Genomic DNA, 22,888 nt, shown 5'->3' with positions numbered 1-22,888 from the left:
TTTTCCTCCCATTATCATGTTGCAATATAAATATCTAGACTTAGTTCTCAGTGCCACACAGCAGGATCTCATTGTAAATCCATTCCAAGAGCAATAGTTTGCATCCATTAACCCCAGCTCCTGACACCTCCCACTCCCTCCCTCTCCCCCAAGGGCCGCCACAAGTCTATTCTCCAAGACCATGATTTTCTTTTCTGTTGAAAAGTTCATTTGTGCTGTATATTAGATTACAGTTATAAGTGATACCATATGGTATTTTTCTTTCTCTTTCTGACTTATTTCACTCAGTATGAGAGTCTCTAGTTCCATCCATGTTGCTGCAAATGGCATGATGTCATCCTTTTTTATGGCTGAGTAGTATTCCATTGTGTGTGTGTGTGTGTGTGTGTGTGTGTGTGTGTGTGTGTGTGTGTGTGACATTTGGGTTGTTTTCCATGTCTTGGCTGTTGTGTATGGTGCTGCAATGAACATGATGGTGCATGCCTTTTTTAAGGAAAGTTTTGTTTGGATATATGCCCAAGAGTGGGATTGCTGGATCATTTTGTAGTTCTCTATAGATTTCCAAGGTACCTCCATACTTTCTCCATAGCGGCTGTACCAGCTTACATTCCCACCAACAGTGCAAGAGGGTTCCCTTTTCTCCACAATCCCTCCAGCACTTGTTATTTGTGGACTTATTAATGATGGCCATTCTGCCTGGTGTGAGGTGGTATCTCATGGTAGTTTTGATTTGCATTTCTCTAATAATCAGGGATGTTGAGCATTTTTTCATGTGTTTGTTGGCCATCTATATATCTTCCTTGGAGAACTGTCTATTCAGGTCTTTTGCCCATTTTTCCATTGGTTGATTGGCTTTTTTGCTATTGAGTTATATAAGTTGCTTGTATATTCTAGAGATTAAGCCCTTGTCCATTGCTTCATTTGAAACTATTTTCTCCCATTCTATAAGTTGTCTTTTTGTTTTCTTTTTGGTTTCCTTTGCTGTGCAAAAGTTTTTCAGTTTGATTAGGTCCCATTGGTTAAGGCCTTCTTATTCATATTTTTTGAAGAAGCTGATGACATCTGAACCATGGTAAATATGCTAATAATTCCTAGGATCAGTTCTTTGTTGTTTTTATGCATCATAATCTATGAGAGATAGCTTTAGCAAAGATCTTCCAGTGACAGTTTCCTATATCTATTCCAAGAATTACCTTCAGGGACAGAAATCTATTTCCAATGCAAAACCATCATTTGGGAGCAGATATATCTGTAATTTATCACCTGTGGAATCTTCAAAACAGATCCCCATATAAGAAAACAAAAATTAGGAACAACAGCAATTTTAAATTAAAACTATTTTTGACCAACCTAGATGAAAGATTATTGAGAATTACCTACAAAATATCATTAATTATAAATTATAATAAATGTGATCAAGTTCGTTTTGTGAAGAATTATCATCCGTAATAAATAAAATAATCAGTTCATTGAAAACAATCAATGTATCAGTGTTTCTTTGAGTGGCACTTGCCTGTTGCTGACTGATGGGAGGGGCCAGATTTTCCCAAAATGGCCACCTCCAGAGAAAGGCAGCTGCTGAATATTCCCGAGAGCTTTGCTTTCAATTTGCGTCCCTCACAACAAGCCACATTCACCCCTGTTTTCCCAGGATGTCCTCCAAGAACTGCAGTCAGGTTTGACCCAGATTCCTATGGAGACCTCACTCTGCCCTGGGACCCAGTGCACATGAAATTCCATGTGCGCCTTTTAAGAATGGGGTCTCCATTTCCCCCAGTCCCATGGAACTCCTGAGCACAAGCCCCACTGGCCTTCTATGCCAGATGATCCAGGGGCTCTTTCTCCCAGTGCTAGCGCACCTGAGGGTTTGATGTGCGGCTCCGAATTCTCACTCCTGTAGGTGAGTCTCTGTGAACCAGTTAGTTTTCAGTCTGTGGAGCTTCCCACCCAGGAGGTATGGGGTTGTTTATATCGTAAAATCTCCCCTCCTACCTCTTGATGTGTCCTCCTCTTTTTCTTCTGGAGTAGCGTATCTTTTTTAAGGTTTCTGGTCCATTTGGGTGGAGATTGCTCAGCCTTTAGTTGTGAATTTTGTTGTTTTTAGGAGAGAAGTTGAGCTCTAGTCCTTCTATTCTGCCATCTTAATCCTCCTGAATTTTTCATTTGATAAATGTTTTTGAGCATTTATTATGGCTGGGGTATGGTGATACACTTGACTTCAGTGGAACTAGTTAATAGTCATGATCAGAGGAAATGAAATTAAACTCTTCCTGGAAACTTTCATTGCATAGGTGAATTCCAGAGTAGTTAGTTGAAAGCTTCTTATTGTCTTTAATTAGGACAAAGACTTTGAATATTTATTCTGACTATTATTGACTAATGGTGCCATGATACTTCTGTAAAATCTCATTTCTGGATTTTACAAGTGGCTTCTCTAAGAAGTTGTGATACATGATTATTATAATTCTGAAAAATTAATGTTGGTCTCATCCACTTGTAATAGTGGTAATTTTTTAAACTACAGCAAAGTAGCTTTTCTCCTTTGGAATTTACATAATTAAACTTTTCTTTCTTTCCCCTAGAACTTTTATCTGTCTTGGGACTGGCTAGATGTTAACGGTTGATGTAGAGAATATGGTTATCATGGGAAAGTGCAAAAATAAAGAGAATAAATATCCAGTTTTGTTATTTAAGGCAGAATTTTGCAGTAGGAAACTCATCTTGAAACTCAGAATTTGTAAAAAAATACAGGCTTTCCTAATTTCTCTTAGCTTTCTTCTAATATCTCATGAATCAAGATTAGAAGAAACTATAATTTGAATTCTTCAAAGTGAGGAAAGGATATTCTTTGTTCATGAAAATTAAATTTGTTTCACTAGATAAAAGAAGGAAATAAGACTGAGGATGTTAAAAATCTAAAACCCGGTCTTCAGTTTCTAGTAGCTTTTAGGAAGAAAATAAACCTGAGAGAAAAAAGGACAGCGATCAAATGGGTAAGTTACCAGTCTCTCTAGGACCTGAATCTCTAGTTGGTGGAGGACACTCACTTCAGAAATCCAGATTTTCTGAATTGGTATGGGGATGGGGAGTGAGAAAATCTTATCAATGGCATGCTGCAGTTTAGGAGATGCCTTATCCATAGGGCAGTTGCCAGTATGACATGCAATGATAGCCAACACTTATCCAAGGGAGCTAGAATCACCATTTGCCCTTGGGGCTTCTGCCTCATAGGTAAGCAAGACATAGGTCTCCAGGTATCCCTCTATAGAGGCCTAGATTACCTGACAGGGCTATTGGCCTAGGTGGAGGTGGAGAAGAAACCTTGGTATTGTAGGAAAGCCTAGAGACATAGAACTTCAGCAATGAACACTAATCCAGCTGTACCTAACTCTCAAGCAGAACCAGTTGCATTCCAGCACTTAGATGAGACCAGCAGCATTTCACCATTGGTACAGACATTCCTAGCACTAAGGTGGAACCACTTACATCATAGCAGCCACCAATCCAACTATTAATTCAAAATAGAGATGAGAGAAAATCCCAGAAAGCAGTAAATGGATTCAAGAGTATACTCTCTCAAGCAATGAGACTCTATGAAATAAAACTCTATTCCAAATACTCAAGTAAGTATTGGGAAACTGAAAGGAATTGGCCCAGAACTCAAAAAGATTGAGCACTTCTGCTGAAGAAACCCAATTGAGATTACCAGTTTAGATTCTATTTCTATCACCTCTGTTTCCAACTCCATCCTAAAAGTTGAAGACTCATACAATAGTTTAGAAGAAATGGAGAATCGGACAATTATAATTTTGTTGTCTATTTGAGAAAATTTGTAACTTTTCTACAAGTATTTGCAAATATCTTTATGAAAAATATTCTATAATTATATAATATATGATATATAAACATACATATGGTATATATGCCTACTATAAATACATTTATATTTAACATATTTATATGTTATAAATATATTTATATTTTCTATTTATATATTTACCAGGATTTTATATATGTTATATATAGTAAATAAATATATGAGTTTCAGAAAATGGCTAACATCAAATACTAAATTAATTTCTGTGACTTTTTAAAAAATTTCCATTTGTTCAAAGAATAGACTAAATGAAAATACTTTCCAAAAAGAACTGAAGATGTGTTTCCTAATGAATGCCTAATATTGCCCTGTTTATGTACTGATTATAGGGCCTATGGGGTGGGAAGTTTGAAACAATGATTTTTATTTTTCTCTTGTCACCAGCTGATATTGTATGAAGGTGGCAAAATAAGTCATGAAAGAAACTAGACTGATGATTGTTTAATCCTAGAAAACTATGGCATACTGCTAAAGGAACTCCAGAGGTGCAAATGACTAAAAGTAATAGATGATGAGTTGACAAAATGGCTAATAGTGTTAATAGTGTTCCATTTGTACTCCAATGAAAAGCAAAATTAACTACTTCTATTTAGTTTATATTTTCTTCTAACTTGTAACTTCCCATATCAATGTTTTACACAACAAAACTATAACTCCATGGAAATCTTCTCATCAAATTTTCACTTGGGAGGGCATAAATCAGAAATCTGTATCTTCTGCTTATCTGGGACAAGATCAAGTATCTCTTTAAGGAGAGTTTGTATGTTTCTAAAATAATGCTTACACAAAACAAGTCTGTGTACAGTAAGTATACAAATCATTATGCTAAAATGTCTTAACACTAGGTTAGATATTCAATAAGTATTTGTTGATCATAAAATGCAAATTCAAAATTACTTGATTCTCAGTCAAATTTATGGCATTAAATGTTTAGATAACACATAATTGACTGTACTTGAAAATGAATAGTTGCTGAATTTTCTTACTTAGATTTTAGTAATCTATCTTTTATTATAGGATTTGCAAGGTTATCATTTTCTACATAAAGAGGCTTAAAAACAATGACAATGAAAATTTAAATTAAACACCCAAAGAGATGACATTTGGTGATCTGTGTGGGTATAAAATCCACTATAAAAATATTCTCTATTTAATTTCATTTTGTAGAGGTGAGATTGCACTTTTTCCTGTCTGCCCTGTTTTATAAGCAATTTGCATTGTTTAAAAACAAAAAGAGAAGATTTGTTTTTCCGAGATTCAAGACAGGTATATATAAAAGTGTGGTAGTTGGAAAAGATGCTTATATGATTTCAATTTTCTCAAATTCACCAAGGCTTATTTTGTGGCCTAGTGATCTGTCCTGGAGAACGTTCTGTGTGCACTTGAAAACTGTATATTCTGCTGCTTTTGACTGGAATGCTCTATAAATAGCAATTAAATCCATTTGGTCTAACGTGTTATTTAAGGCCTGTATTTCCTTATTGATTATCAGTCTGGATGATCTGTCCATTGATGCAAGTGGGGTGTTAAAAAGTCCTCTACTATTATTGTCTTAGTATTTGACTTCTCCTTTTATGTCTGTTAATATTTGCCTTATATATTGAGGTGTTCCTACATTGGGTACATATGTATTTATGATTGTTATATCTCCTTAGATTGATCCTTTGATCATTAGGTAGTGTCCTTCTTTGTCTCTCTTAAATGTTTTTATTTTAAAGTCTATTTTATCTCATATAAGTGGCTTTGTGGCTACTCTGGCTTTGTTTTGATTTCCATTTATGTGGAGTAACTTTTTCTATCCTCTCACTTTCAGTCTGTATATGTGTCCCTGAATCTTAAGTGAGTCTTTTGTAGGTAGCAAATATATGAATCTTGTTTTTATATTCATTCAGGCAATCTCTTGTCTTAGGTTGGAGCATTTAATCCATTTACATTTGAGGTAATTATTGATATATATGTTCTTTTTTCCATTTCATTAATTGCTTTGGATTTGTTTTTGTGTTTTTTTTCCCCTTTTTTGTATTTTAATGACTATTTAATGTTATATTTTAATTCCTTTTTCTCTTTTGTGTTTATATCTATTATAGACTGGGTTTGCAGTTACCTTGAATTTTTTATATAGCAGTCTATACACATACGTGATTATTGTTATACACATGCATTGCTGATATCTTAGTTTAAAATTTTTTTGTTTTGTTCTGTTTTGTTTTTGGCCACCCAATGGCATATGGAGTTCTTGGGCCCAGGATCAGATCTCAGCCATATTTTCTACCTAAGCCACAGCTTCAGAAATGCTGGATGTTTAACCCACTGTGCTGGGCCTGGGACTGAACCTGTCCCAGCACTCACAAGATGCCACTGATTCCACTGTGCCACAGTGGGAACTCATCAAATGCATTTTAATTTCCCTGCATTTGTACTCTCCTTTTCTTATGATCAGTGTTTTTGATATTTTATTTTACATATAATAATTTTATGTATCTCTTAACAGCTATTGCAGATACAGATAACTTTACTACTTTTGTTTTTTCACCTCCCTACTAGCTTTGTGTGGATAATTTCTTACCATTACTGTAAGTTTGCCTTTACCAGTGAGCTTTTTCATTCCATAACTTTGTTCCTATCTGTGCTCTTTTCTTTTTCGCCTAGAGAACTTACTTTAAAATATGTTTTAAGGCTGGTTTGGTGATGCTGAATTACTTTAGCTTTTGCTTATCTGTAAAGCTTTTGATTTCTCCATTAAATCTGTATGAGAGCCTTGTTGGGTAGAGTGTTCTTGGTTGTAGGTTTTCCTCTTTCATCACTTTAAATATATCCTGCTGCTCCTTTCTGTCCTGCAGAATTTCTGATGAAAAATCAGCTGATGGTCTTAAGAGAGTTCCCTTGTATGTTATTTGTTGCTTTTAGATTCTCACATTTGTCATTTTGATTACAGTGTGTCTTGGTGTGTTCCTCTTTGGGTTAATACTATACGGGTCTCTGCATTTTCTGGACTTGTATGACTATTGCCTTTTCCAGGTTATAGAGGTTTTCATCTACTATTTTTTCAAATATTTTCTCAGGCCTTTTCTCTGTCTCTTCTCTTCTGAGATCCCTATAATGTGAACATTGGTGTGCTTGATGTTGTTCCAGAGGTCTTTTAAACTGTCCTCATATCTTTTAGTTCTTTTTTCTTATTTTTTTTTTCTGTTCAGTGGCAGTAAAATTCCACTACTCTGCATTCCAGCTCACTGATCCTTACTTCTCAATCATTTAGTCTACTATTTATTCCTTCCATAATAATTTTCATTTCAGTTATTTTACTATTCATCTCTGTGTGGTCACTCTTTAAAAAGAGAAAGGAAAAGAGAGGGAAGAGAAAGAAGGAAAAGCAATTGTGACAGTGTAAACATTTGGGGGATTTGGATAATGATTATTAGGAATTCTTTGTACTGTTGTTTCACCTCTTCAATATGTCAAAATAAAAAAAGGTAAAATAATGAACAAAACAAGAGTAAATAGAGGGGTTACAGGAAAAAATTGCTGAGCATGAAACTCACAAGCCTTGGATTGGTTTTATTCAGAAAATCTGGGGCCTTGGAACCTTTTTCAGAGTCTTAGTCCACTAGTCACCACGACTGAGACCTCAAGCCTGACCTATTAACAAATTTATTCACCTCATCAGTTAATAATTTAGGAACTTTGCAGAGTGATGTAACTCTTACCTTCTAGAACGATAATAGGGAACATTTTCTCAATTTTGTGACAAATCAAGATGCAATTAAGTTTCTGAAAATGACTGAGATGTTATCATATTTGATTTGCAAATGTAGAATGCATTATGCAATGAATATTTGCCAAATTCAGCAAATCTATTATTTCTAAAGGCAAAAAATTTTTAAGTTACTCTTAATAAACAACAAAAATATATATACAAGGAGAAATTAACTGTTCCTTATGCTATTAAGAGCTTCTCTAATTTTATAATTAGCTTCCATAATTTTAATTTGATGTTAAAAACAATTATATCGAGATATAATGGAAGAGAAGAAGCTGTAGATTCTTGTAAACTATCAGAAAAAGAAACGTCTCAGTAAATAATGAAAAATTAAAAGCAACTATGCATATCTATATCTACTAGGAACATTTATTTCCTGTCTTTCTGTGTCAGTTCTACAAATTCTCTATTCCAAGTTTATTTTCCTACTGTTACTATGGGATAGATAACCTCTTAAATTATGTGTATTCCCACTACTACAATGGTGCTAGATATTTATTTTGGTCTAAACAGTTTATTGTGTATTTTAAACAGTTTTTGCTTACTAAAATTATAGGAAAATAAAAATGTTGAGTGTCAAAAAATATAGATAAAAGGTCAACTTGTGTACTGTCTTCTATTTTTTAGACCCTTACTTTTGCCACATCTTCTTTCAGTACTGTAACAATAATTGCAGTAGCCAAAGAAATTCTAAAAGTATACCAAAAATAACAATTATGAAATAATCATATCTAACATGTCCTGAGCTCTTCTTATATGTCATACACTATGTTATGCTCTTATTTTATTATAACAATTCCAATAGACATATTATCTCCAATTTATAGATGTGATAACTAAAACTCAGAAAGATTAAATAATTCTCCAAGAACACAAAGCTAGAAAATGGGTAGTTCAGCTTAAATCTAGGACCATCTGATTTCAAAAGCCTGGAAAAATCATTTTTAACAATACTATTTATTAACCTGGATTTACCATTTGATCTACAGCATACAAAAATATTTATTTGGGTGAACATTTCCTCAGTTTTCCCAGGTTACAAAACTCTTCAATTCTGGATAAAGTGCTATATATTCATTGTACATTAACCCATTTAATACTCAAAGCCTCCCAAGGGAAACATGGTACTGTCTCAAGCTTCCAGGCTTGGAGAGTGAATTGACTGAGTTCATACAGACACTAAGTGGTGGTAAGAGAACAAATAGCAATCCTGGTATTTTAGTTGATCCTGATACACTACTTAGAACTTACTGAAATTTGGAAACTTAAGGAGTGGGTTATCTACTCTATGTTATTTGTTCTCAAACTTGACTGCACAGCTTCCTGAGTTCCACCCTAAGAAATTCTAATATAATTGATCTGGAGTAGTCCCAGGGCATCAAGATTTTTAAAACTTCACAGAGGACTCCAAGTTTTATATGGGCTCAAAAATCTCTCTTCCTTCCTCCTTTTCTTTCTCCTTTTTGTCCTATACCTCCTCTTTCTTCATCACCATTTCCCTTCCCAATAAATTAGCCAATTGACTTAGGTAATACAAAGATACAGATAGCCTGCTGTATTTCAGAGAGAAGCAAAGAGGTCATATGATATAGTTCATTGATTTCACACCATGCTATATCTAACTAAATCAGCCAAGTGAGGAGAAAGTATGAACTATTTCCACAAAGAACTACTTTCGACCCACTTTTCATATACTAGCATATGATCTCCACCCGGAGGTCTGTCTTCAGAAGGAAATTCAGTTTGTTATGTAGGTTAATCAGTAATTTGATGGATTAATCATTATTACCATTTTATGAAGAGAAAGATCATGTGTGCTTTGCAAAATCTGAGAGGTAAGAGACAGACCAAGCACATGTTGAAATTACCTGAATAGGCCTGATGAAGAAGACTGTGTATAGACTCCAAGAATCAGAAGCTGGAAAGATCACTCTTCTTACAGATAAGCTAACAGAAAAGTTCAGTGAATGATCCATGGCTTCATAATTGAGTACTGATGTTCCCACCAGTAATGAAGTACCAAGAAGAACCACCACTATTGAAAAACACCATCATGGCTCAGTGGAAATGAGCCCGACTGGTATCCATGAGGATTTGGGTTTGATCCCTGGTCTCACTCAGTAGGTTAAGGATCCGGCATTGCCATGAGCTGTTGCGTAGGTCACAGACACAGCTTGGATCTGGCATTGCTGTGGCTGTGGTATAGGCCGGCAGCTGTAGCTCCAGTTTGACTCATAGCCTAGGAACTTCTGTATGCTGCAGGTGTGGCCATAAAAAGATTAAAAACAAACAAAAACCATCTTAGATTTGTGTGGCCATCTGTGGTTGGATCTACTTTTTCAGCTTTGCACCTCTTCCTCCCTCACCCAAGGCTCACCAGAAGAAAGCAGATGGGCAAATAAGCTACCTTCAGTGAAAAAGAACCTACAGGAGGAAATGAGAAAGTCATTGGTAACAAGGATACCATATTGCTTCCCACTCCTACACATAGTAATTATGTGATGTTTGACAGGTAAATTTCGAGTAAGAACTAACTGGAGATATCACAATTCCTGGTTTCAAACTAAATCACAAAGCTGCAGTGATTAAAACAATGCGTTTTTGGGTAGTTCCCATTGTGGCTTCATGGTTAACAAACCTGACTAGTATCCATGAGGATCTGGGTTTGATCCCGGGCCTCTCTCAGTGGTTTAAGGATTCGGTATTGCCATGAGCTGCAGTCTAGATTGCAGATACAGCTGGATCTGATGTTGCTGTGGCTGTGGTGTAGGTCAGGGGCTATAGCTCCAATTAGACCCCTAGCCTGGGAACTTCCATATGCCATGGGTGTGGCCCTAAAAAGAAAAAAGAAATAAATAATTTAAAAAACAATGTCATTTTTGCATAAAAACAAACACATAGATCAATGGGACAGAAGTGAGCATCCATAAATTACCCACACATATATGGTCTGTTGATTTTTGACAAAGGAGTTAAGAATATACAATGGGGAAAGGATAGTTTCTTCAATAAGTAGTGTTGGGAAAACTGGACAGCCACATGCAAAAGAATGGAATTTGACCCTTATCTTATACCATAGACAAAAGTCAACTCAAAATGCATTAAAGACTTGGGTGTAAGACCTGAAATTATAACACTCCTAGAAGGAAACAGGCAATAAGCTCCTTGTCATTCATTTTTGGCAATCATTTTTTTAAATTTGGTAACAAAAGCAAACATAAAGAAATATGATACCATCAAACTAAAAACCTTTTGCTTGGCAAGGAAAATTATTAACAAAGTGAGAAGGCAATCTATGGAATGAGATAAAATATTTTTAAACTGCATATCTGATAAAGTGTTAATATCTAAAATATATAAGGAACTCAAAAAACTTAATAGTAAATAAACAAAATAACTTGAAAAATGGGCTAAGATCTGAATAAACATTTTTCCAAAGAATACACTGAAATGGCCAATAAGTACATTAAAATTGCTCAACATTGCTAATCATCAGGGAAATGCAAATCAAAAGCACAATAAGCTATCACCTTACACCAATCAAGACAGCTCTTATCAAAAAGACAAGAGAAATGCTAGCAAGGATATATAGAGAAGAGAACCCTAGTGTACAGTTAGTTGAAATGTAATCTGGAGTAGCCATTATGGAAAACAGAATATAGATTTCTCAACACATTAAAAATAGAACTACCATATGAGCCAGCAAGCCCATTTCTGAGTATATAGCAAAGGAAACAAAACCATTATCTCAAAGATATATTTGTACTCCCATGTTCCTGCAGCATTATTTATGGTAGCCAATGTATGAAAACAACCTAAATGTCCATTAATGTATGAAGGGATCAAGAAACTGTGATACACTACACATGCATAAACACACAAACACAGGAATATTATTCCAAATACTATTTGAATATAATATTATTCAAAGGAGAAGTAAATCCCCTCATCTGCAGTGAAATTGATAAACCTAGAGCACAACATGCTAAGTGCAATGAATTAGAGAAAGACAAATACTGTGTATATCACTAATATGTACAATATTTTTAAAAAGTCAAATTTATAGAAGTTGGAAGTAGAAAAGGAGCCAAGGGGTAGTGAAAATAGGGAGAAGTTGGTAAAGAGGTACAAATTTTCAGTTATAGGTTGAATAAGGTATGAGGATCTATTGTATAACACGGTGGCTGTAGTTAATAACATTGTATTGTAGCACTTAAATTTGCTAAGAAGGTGGAACTTACATGTTCTCACCAAGTTGGGAGGGCGGAATCTATGTGAGGTGATGAATATGTCAACATGATGGGGAAACTTCTTTTACAATATGTACATATATCAGATCATCACTTTCTTTAAATATCTTACAACTTTGTCAATTATATCTTGATAAAGCTGGTACAAAAATATTCTATGAAGATGGGAATTTTATTTATTGCTTTAAACCTACTTTTTATAATACTGCCTGGCACATGGTAGAAATTAGTATCCCTTTCACATTTAAGTTGTATTTTCTCATAATCTCTAGAGGCTCTGCACTTAATTTTCTCTTATTCTGCTTACACTTTTGACCAACTATATTTCTTTTTAAGATTTCTGTTCTGTTGTGTTTACCACTTTCTGGCTTTGAGTAGTTTGCTAAAATAAAAACCTTCCTTAGTTTCATCTGATGTATATATCCATCCACTGACATTTTCTTGTATTTTAATTTGAATATTATGGTTACTGCAGATAGAAATTTTCATCTTACATTCATAGTTAAAATTATTAATTAAATGGCATATTTTCAACACCAAGTGTATAGTTGTTGCATTTACATACTGTAGAGGAAACAAAAAAAACTTTTAAAAAAGTAGCTTTCTTCAATGAACTAAAAATATCACAGAGCAGAAAAAATTAAAGAGTAAATATGCAAAGCTGACTCAAAATGGTAGTTCTGTTTGTATACGCAACATAAGTTGAGAAGAAAAAGCTTGGTATATATAGCCTGATGTAATTTCTCTTTACTTTTGCAGTGAAGGACATACATTTCTCCTTACTAGACTTCATTTTTATACAGCAGAGAATTCTGCTTCTACTTTTTGTTTTAACATTATTATTATAGAGGATAAAAACATTTACAAAAGAAGAATGCTTTTATCTTTTATCACAAACCTCACGGACCCATCAACATACTTTTAACAATTATTGCCTCAACAGTAATCTTATTTCATTCATATTGCACCTACTTCTCCTACTTTTTTTAAATTTTACCATTGTGAAGCCAATCCCAAATATTGAATGATTTTATTTGTAAATGTGTCAATGTGAAATGCCAAATGGACCATTTTAAAAACATAGCAGCAGTGTTATTATCACACTTATAATCAATTTTTTTTTTTTTTTTTTGCTTTTTAGGGCAACAACTGCAGCATATGGAGGTTTTCAGGTTAGGGGTCCAATCAGAGCTACAGGTGCCTGCCTACACCATGGCCACAGCAATGCCAGATCCGAGCCACGTTTGTGACTTACATCACAGCCCACTGCAGTGCTGGATCCTCAACCCACTGACCAAGGCCAGGGATCAAATCCACAACCCCATGTTCCTAGTTGGATTTGTTTCCCCTACATCACAATGGGAACTCCAATAATGTCAATATAATCAAAATTTACTCAGTATTCATATTGTTCCAGTTGTCATATTTTCTAGTATTTTTTACTTCAATCAAAATATTAAAAAGTTCTTTATATTTGCCATTAATTGATATCACCTAAAAGCATTTTTACTGACACATGTTGAACTTCTAAAGCTAGAAATTTATTCTTTTTAATTATGAAATCTTTTGTCTAAGTTTTGGCTGGAGAATATATTTGATATCAGCTATAACACTAAGAAGAAAATTGAGACATCAGAGTATGATTTCTACAAGAAATTATTCCTGCTTCACTGGTTTGAGGATGAGAGCTTGAACTAAGCAGTCTAGAAATCCCTACTAATCAATCACTATCTTATACATTGTAGTGGTCACCTTGAGTGTGTTATACCTCCAAGCATGCATAGCCACCTACCTAAAATAATAATGAGTGATTCTCATTCCATAGGGATTCTTGGGCTGCCTTTTTATCATATCGACTGATTCAATAGAAAGTATATTTAAATGTTACTATTTATTCAATTTCTTTTGCCAGAGGCTTATTTATTTATTTATTTATTTTTTGCAAGGAAAAGAGGTATAGCACACTGTAACAGCAATGATTGAAAATAACTCTTAAAATGTCAAGGACTTTTTATTTAAACAATAATTAACAGATTAAATGCCAACCAATATATTTAATAACCATGATATTTTGCATTTGGACCACAGCCAACATCATCAGTAAATGTAGTCACTTAAGAATCACATAGCATTCTGACCTTGAAATTGAAATGTTATTTATTAGGGTATATTTTAATTGCTCACTAGTAACATTGACTAAATAAGGTATGTATATTAACTTTGAAAAGTTATAACTGCACCTGATTTTGCTAAATAACAGGAAAGTATTTGGGAGTAAATTTAATGTCATTTTAGCTTTTGCCTTAAATTTTTTGGATACAACTTTATTGCCCTATCATCAATATCTAAGACTGCTGAATTCATATATAATGCTTTAGAAAATATGAATATTAAATAAAATAGTTAATCCAATTAATATTTATCTAATGACTATTACATGCTAGACACTTTTCTAAGGAGTAGGTATAAAACAGAGACTAAAACAAAAACTTTTCCATGCCTTTTGGAGCCTCCTTTAAAAAACCCTCCCAAAAGGAAATAAGAAGAAAAAGGAAGGTTTCTCATTGACATTCCTAGGAAAAATATGAGTGTATTCCTTAAATATCCAACATGTTCCAAGCAGTGTGCAAGTAGCAGCAACAACAAAATGAGCTGGAATCATTCCTTCCTTCCCGAATGATGGGAAAAGCTAACAGAGCATAGTCATAACTAAGTAGTAGACTAGGCAAACTACAGAGTCAGTAGCAGAAACATCATGTGAAAACCAAAAGCAGCGTTGGCAGATGAGGGTACTAGTGGGAGATAATGAACGAGAAGGAAGATGGAATTTTTCCACCTCATTTTGATAGTAGATTCTTGGACGAATAGATAAAATAGATTTAGCTTTTAGTTTGCCATAGATTGAACTATATGACACGCTGTTAAGAGTAACAACTTTAGATTGCTGAGTGTGGGAGTTGAAATGCTATTTAACAACTAGGCAAGTCAAAGTAACAAAGTCTGTCAAATGAAAGAAAAAAGTTTACTAAATCAAGTTAATGGAGAATTTGAACTAAATCAAAATTTACAAGGCTTCTACAAATGGATATCTGATCCTATAAATGAAAGTTTATGAAAATGAACAAGTTTCTTCCTCTCCTGCTTTTTTTTTTCCTATAAAATAATTTGTTATTGGAATCAGAAAAGATGAAAGTTTTCTTCAGGTAACTTATCCTATTGTGTGTGTGTGTCTCATAAGGGTCCACTTTCAGAACATCATTTGCATATTGTCTCCCCCAGTCCTTGAATGACATCTTGCCCCACTAACTGTAAATTCCTTCTCCTTCTAATTTCTTAGGAAATCTTTCCTGATCTCAGTCTAAGCAGCACACCCTCCTCAGTGGAAACCATTTACTTCATCTACTGATCAGACACTGCAAGTACTAGTTCATGTCTAAGTCTTCCATTGGACTATATTCATTTCAAAAAAGGTAACAACTCAGTTTTCTTTCCATTGTATTTCCAGTGTCTCCACAGAAAATAATCCAGAGCGAATACTCAGTAAACTTTCACTAGATAAATTAATTCGGTATGTTTCTTAGAATTAGCTCTTTCTTCTAAAGATTACTGAACCTCCAGCTAGTCAGTATATAACTGCAAGGAGAAAAAAGCACCATCTCCAATAGAACTACTGTTGATGTAAATTACTGAAAATGAAAGGTTTCTTTGTTTACTGTTTTCTAAAAGCTACTTCTCTAGAACCAGAACCCATATTTATTTGTGTGTTTTATATACAGAAAATGCACAAAAATCCTTGAAGAAGCCAATCATAAAAACACCAGTGTCCTAAAAAATTATCAGCAGAAGAGTGATTTAGAGTAAATAATCCTCCACAATATAAAGTCATTTAAAAATATAACAAAGATAAAAAGTTCTTAAGAGTCAAAATTAAAAAGATGTTGCCTCTTACAGGACTCAGAATAGGCCTCATATTCCGAGGGACAAAGATAATTAAATTTCTAAGACTTCAGCACCACTAAGTTGTTGTTGTTATCATCATTTGAAATGATGAAAAGTGAAATATAATGCTTAGTTATTTATAAGGCCAGAATATACTTCCATGGTCAAATAATAATAATTTTTGGTCAATCTAATACATGTTTAATGAGGGACTTAAAAATTATCCTTATGAGAGGTTTTTAGTTTAGAGAAGTAAAAATGACAAGAACATATCAACTTAAACATACATTTCCAGTATCTTCAATAAGTATCTTTACACAAGGGCAAAATTTATACACATTTTTAGTCATGAAATGAGAATATGAGGAGACAACAGAAATTCTGTTGGTCAATCCATTTAAAATCTGGCAAAGCATATAATCATAAAAATGTAATAGGTACATAATATAAATATTTTAATTATTTTTCAGGGCCGCACTGTGGCATATGGAAGTTCCCACGAAAGGGGGCAAATTGGAGCTGCAGCTGCTGACCTATGCCACAGCCACAGACACAGCCACATGGGATCTGAGCCAAATCTGCAACCTACATCACAGCTCACACCAATGCCAGATCCTTAACCTGCTGCGTGAGGCCAGGGATTGAACCTACATTCTCATGGATACTAGCTGGGTCTTAACCCACCGAGCCACAAGGGGAACTCCCTAAATATTTCAATTTAACCTAAGCTCTAATGTATATTAATTTATAATATATATATATAATATTTATATAAAACATATATAATATAAATTGTTGTATATTAATTTTGTTTTATTCTTTTTAAATATAAAAAAATGTATTTACTATGCAAACTGTGGGAAGAATCCCTACAGGGATTAACTAGCATTTGCATTCAGTTATAATTAGAGTCAGCCACCCATTAGTATCATTTTCTGCTATGGAGTTAATGTTTATGTCCCCCATATTTCATATGTTCAAATCTTAACCTCCAATATGATTGTATCAGGAGGTGGGGCATCTGAGAGGTAATTAGGTCATGAGGCTAGAACCCTCATGAATGGGATTAGTGTCTTTATAAGGGGATGAAGTGACCAAAGCACTAATGCCCTATGTCTATGTCAATCTCTATCCCTTTCCTGCCCCTTTCTCCTCCCAGTTCTTATATACAGGAAAAAGATGGTTGTCTGCAAACAAGGAAGAGTATATACTCCCTAAATACCAGATCTGCTAGAGCTTCAGTCTTGGACTTTGCAGCCTATAGCAATCCTGAGAACTTCAGGGAAAAAGTTGAAAAATAAATTTCTGTTAAGTCATCCAGTCTACAGGAATTTGTTATAACCACCTGTTCTGAGTTAGACAATTACCTATATCATGTGTTTATTTCAACTAGCTTTTATTAACTAAATTTTTACAAGCACATTTCATATAATAATGCTTACATGCTAATTAAATTTCATAACTAGAATTCAAAATGCAATTGTGATAATCCATTTAAGAAACACACAGGCGAGTCTTTTTGATTGTATAATTCAAGTAGTGGAGTAAAAGTAGCTACAGGGATGCAAACCAAATAGACAAGGTCAATAGTCAAAAAGCAAAGACGAAAAGTAGCATATTCTAGCTGCCTAACTCCAATGGCAGATTCTTCTACGTAAGTGTGAAGTTTAAGTAGAGAGAATATTTCCAACATACGACATATTATTTTCTGTTTTAATTATCTTCTGCTCAAAGATCAAAGTTACTCTATTGCAGAAAAATACAGACTAGCATTCATGAAAAACCTAAAAATATGGCTGTCCTATCCTTAGGCTTAGACAGTAAGGTACAATTTGTACAGAGTGTAGAATTACTGTTGCCTTGTTCTGTTTTTCTTTCTAAGGATTTATCTAGTATGTCATTGGAAAGCTATTACTTGGCAGGCTAGCTATGCACAGTCTGAAAAACACCTTGGTTCTAACCATATTTATCTGTTCCATATCACTAAAAAATGCATGCCTTTCTTAACTTACCTGACTTGTATAGCAAAACCTTGAAACTATGATCTGCATTCCATGATTTGGAAGAAAAAGTTTCATTTATTTATAACTTGTTTAAAAAGAAAGTGGAAAGGAAAGAAAAGGAGATATAGTGTAAATATAAAGCATAAGACATACTCATTGAAATTAATATGATAATACTGGCTTTCTGACATTTTCAGTTTCTCGCTTCAATGAAGGACTTTTATCCATATGCCGATATTATAAATTTACCTCAATATCATAATTACATGAATAGAATACAACATTATGTATTTTGATGGAGTATTTGAGTCTAACTGCACTCTAAAATTTTATAATTTTATTCTATGTGTAGACCTAGCCATTGCATCTACGCATAATCATAGACATAAATTGACTCTTCCATGTTTTGAATATTTGACAGATTTTGATTAAAGGCAAAAATCATGCATATAATTACTTGCTCTGTTTATACTCCATTAAGTAACTAGGGCTCTAATTTTCCATTACGTAATACTTATGAGAAGGTAGATTCTTCCCACCTAAAATTATTATGAAACAAAGGAAAAAAAAAAAGAAAACATAAGGGCCTCAGTACTTAACTCTCTTTATGAACAAGATTGCTGGCCCAGTCTGCGATTTTGTATTTGCCACCTCCATAATCTCATAAGCATAAACTGTATAAAATCAACCCTCCATCATACACACACACACATGCATTCTGTTTCCCTGGAAAACTCTAATGCACACATCAAAGTAACAGTTATTTGCTTTCTATGTTCTTTGAAAATACATATGCTTTTATCTTTTTTTCTTTTTAGGGCTGCACCTGCCGCATATGAAAGTTCCCAGGCTAGAGGATGAATTGGAGCTATAGCTGCTGGCCTATACCACAGCCACAGCAATGTGGGATCCAAGCTGCATATGTGACCTACACCACAGCTCACAGCAATGCCAGATCCTTTACCTCCTAAGCAAGGCCATGGATCAAACCCGTACCCTCATGGATACTAGTAGGATTCGTTTCCACTGTGGCACATAGGGAACTCCAAAATTTTTATCTTTACATCCCTTTACATTTCCTAAAATGGATTCAAGTCTCACAAATTTTTTGAAATATTATAACTGTTAACAGTATGCTTATGCTAAAAATTAGTTACCACAATAATAAATGCTGGTGAGGCTGTGGAAAAAACCCTCCTATACTTGTGGGAATGTAAATTGGTGAAAACACTATGGAGAACAGTGCGGAGGCTCCTTAAAAAACTAAAAATAGAGTTACTATATGATCCTGAAATCCCACTCCTGGGCATATATCAAAGAAAAGATGTAAACTTTAATTCAAAAAGATACATGCCACCTGGTGTTCACAGAAGAAGTATTTATAATGGCCAAGATGTGGAAGCAACCTAAATGTCTATTGACACATGAACAGATAAAGAAGATGTGGTATGTATACACACTTACATACATATATGAATATGCACACATGTATGTAATTTTATTCAGAGTTTGGGATTTTGAGGGACACAAGACACCCATCTCCTTTCATGTGTACATACATATATGTGCATGTTATATATACATATATGTATATAAAATGGAATGTTACTCAGCCACAAAAAATAATGCCATTTGCAAAAATATGGATGGACCTAGAGATTATCATACTAAGCAAAGTAAGTCAGACAAAGACAATACAATATCACCTATCTGTGCAGTCTAAAAATGATACAAATGAACTTATTTACTAGGCATAAATAGAATCACAGACATAGAAAACAAACTTATGGTTACCAAAGGGGGAAGGGGAGGGAAGGGATAAACTAGGAATTTGGAATTAACAGATAGACACTACTATATATAAAATCGATAACCAACAACATACTGTATAGCACTAGAAACTACAATATCTTATAATAACCTACAATGGAAGAATTTTTTAAAAATTATATATATATAGTATATGTATTTGTGTACATATATTTATACATATCTTAACCGCTTTGCTGTATACCTGCAACTAATACAACACTGTAAATCAACTATATTTAAAAAACTACTGTGATCACATTCAGTGGCTGAATAGATTTAACAAATCACACAAGAAAAACAAGACCCAACTATATGCTGATTACAAAGGACTAACCTCAACTTTAAGAATACATAGATACTGAAAAATACAAGATAGAAAAAAGACATTCCATGCAAATTAAAACCAAAAAAAAAAAAAACACTGGGAAAGCTATACTTATATCAGACAAAATTTTTAAGGAGTGTATTAAGAGAAAAAGAATGTTATTGTGTAGTAATAAAGAGGTCATTCCACAAAACGGATATAAGACTTGTAAATATTTATGTACCCAACATAAGAACACCTAATATATAAAGCAATTACTGACAGGTATAAAGACATCAGCAATGTAATAATAGTAGGGGACTTCAATACCCTACTTTTGTTGATTAATAAGTTATCAAGCAGAAAATGAATAAGCAAACATAAAAATTAAATGACACATCAAACCATAAAGACTTGAAGAACTTTTGCAGAATATTCCATCAAAAAGCAAAAGAATACAGATCCTTCTCAAGGATCTGTTTTACACTAAAACTTGGAAACCTGAAATCATAAAAATACTAGAAGACAGGCAGTATGCACCTTGGCATTGGTCTCGGCAAAGATTTTTTGGATTTGACACCAAACTCAAAGGCCAAAAAAAGCAAAAATAAACCAGTGTGAAACATCAAAGTAAAAAGCTTCTACTAATCAGAGGAAGCCATCAACCAAATAAAAAAGTCAATGTAGTTAGAGAACATATTTGCAAATCATAAATCTAATAAAGGGTTAATATCTAAAACAGATAAAGCACTTCCATAACTCAATAGCAAAAAAAAAAAAAAAAAAAAAAAAAAAAGAGATAAACAGTCAGATTCAAAATAAGTCTGAGGATTGGCATTCCTATTGTTGCTCAGTGGCTCAGTGGGTTATGAACCTGACTAGTATCCATGGGTTCAATCCCTGGCCTCACTCAGTGGGTTAAGGATCCAATGTTGCTATGAGCTGTGGTGTAGGTCACAGAAATGGCTCGGATCCCATGTTGCTGTGGCTGTGGCATAGGCCAGCAGTTATAGCTCCAATTCGACCCCTATCCTGGGAACTTCCATATGCCAGAGGTGTGGCCCTAAAAAGACAAAAAACAAACAAACAAACAAACAAAAACCTCAAAGCAAGGACAAAAAAAAGCAACTTAGCCTGTAGATACAGAGAATGATTGGTGGTTTTTAGAAGAAGGGGATAGGGAAGAGGTGAAATGGGTAAAATGATCAAAATGTACAAATTTACAGTCATAAATAAGTCCTGTGGATGTAATGTACAGTATGGTGACTCTAGTTAACAATACTGTTTTGTATATTTTAAAGTGGCTAAGAAGATAGATGTTATAAATTCTCACTAGAAGAAAAAAATGTAGCTAGGTGTAGTGATGTCTATTAATTACTGTGTGATAGTTTCACAATATATTATATATATATGAAGTCATGTTGTATATCTAAAACAATATGCTATGCCAATTTTATCTCAAAAATAATGTGAAAAAATGCTTTAACTAGAGAAATATAGCAGTGCCATGTACAGAAGACATTGCTGCAAAGCACAGAGACAGATTTGGAGCCACAAAGAACCAAGTTTGAAGTTAAGCTTTGCTATGGAATTTTGAGAAATTAAGTGAGTTTTAGTCTTCTGTAACATGTGTGGTTCTAATATTTACTCTAGCGAACTTTTCTGCCTACATAGTTTCTTTTAAAAATGCCTTCTAGCTTTGGGACTTCTCCATATCTCATGTCTCACCTTTCTGAGAGACAAATCTGACTTACCCAGCTTCCCTTGCAGATGGAATGAAGGCGTGTAACCAAGACTTTGCCAACAAGATATGAAACCTGGATTTTGAATTACTTGAGGAAGGAGTTTCCCTGGCTGGTGAAGATAGTAAGAGATGTTTAGTTTCCAGAGACAGCACTGGCAGAGGTCCAGTTGCTATGCACGGCCCAGAGTGAGCTACATGCCCATAAGCTTTGGACTCAGCTCATGGTATATATTTTCAATTATCCCAGACCTGAATCTTTGATTTAATGAAGTCTTCTTTCATTCGAATTAGCTAGAATGAGTCCTCTTGCTTATATTGGAGACATCTATTTTACAGCTATGCTATGAGTTAGAATACATGCAAAGTGCCAAAGAGGACTCCTGTTACATTGCAGGGTTACAGCATTATGGTGTCCTCTACCATTTAAGCTATTTACTATTGAAGATTTCCTTCAAATTTTTTTCAAGTTTTTAGAAAACTTCTGTAGGTTCTGTGTAAAAATTAGCACAGTGTCAGTAATGTAGGATACTATTATAAATTAAATCTATGGACTAAACATACAGAGACATTTCTTTTAAGATTTTACTGATGACAAACTGTCTAGAAGTTATAAATGCTTTCAGAAATTAGGGACTATGTATTATATTTGCTCATGTCAAATTTTGTATTTTATTCCTCGAGTAACAAATTCTGCAAGAAATCTCCTAATGGTAGGATGACTGTACCAAGTCACAAAGAAATCTGTATCCAGTACTGAGATTCTTTCTCTACCAAATATCTTGGAGCAGAAGGCAAAAATAGGATTAAGAAGTAAGGCTGTTTAGTACATGTAGAAGAACAGGAGAAAAAAATGTTTCCAATTCAAATCTTGCATTTGTTGGTCAGGAAGGGAGAGGTGAATTTAAGGCATAGAGAATTATTTTAAACACTAAGTCCAACCCCTAGAATTAAGAGAGGTTAAGATAATTAAGGAAAATAGTAAATAAGATGGATGGATAAAAGGAGGTATAAGAAAAGAACTTGACACCCCCTTTTCCACAGGATTACTCCAGTTCAGGTTAAGAAACTGAATAAGCACATTCGTTTACTTAAGAAATATTTATTGAACTCTTCCTATATGCCATCCTCTGTTTAAGCATTAGTGCATAGCTGTGAACAGGGCAGGTAAACCCTTCACAAGGTTACTCCTAAATTTCCTCAAG

The 22,888-nt window shown here is 34.1% G+C and overlaps 2 long non-coding RNA genes across 6 annotated transcripts in view; one reads left to right on the top strand and one right to left on the bottom strand.

Moving 5' to 3' along the window:
• Positions 1-22,888, bottom strand: part of LOC146406913 (uncharacterized) — a 709,993-nt gene that overhangs the window by 135,478 nt on the left and 551,627 nt on the right. The window lies entirely within an intron of this gene.
• Positions 1-22,888, top strand: part of LOC110262098 (uncharacterized) — a 286,132-nt gene that overhangs the window by 230,372 nt on the left and 32,872 nt on the right. Inside the window, exons 4-5 of one of the 2 annotated variants that reach the window (XR_014841499.1) lie at positions 15,222-15,354; positions 16,983-18,404. This is a non-coding gene — a long non-coding RNA (uncharacterized LOC110262098). Of the gene's footprint in view, positions 1-15,221; positions 15,355-16,982; positions 18,405-22,888 lie in introns of those variants that run through there. The other variant, XR_014841505.1, reaches the window with a different exon arrangement.

This window comes from Sus scrofa, chromosome 1 (genome assembly GCF_054392235.1).
Source record: "Sus scrofa isolate SSC_HxYL_T2T_F1_AM1 chromosome 1, Sscrofa_HxYL_maternal_Yorkshire_Landrace_v2.0, whole genome shotgun sequence".
Lineage (NCBI taxonomy): Eukaryota > Metazoa > Chordata > Mammalia > Artiodactyla > Suidae > Sus > Sus scrofa.
Note: the sequence above shows the minus strand (reverse complement) of the source record. Positions and strands in the feature narration are given on the sequence as shown.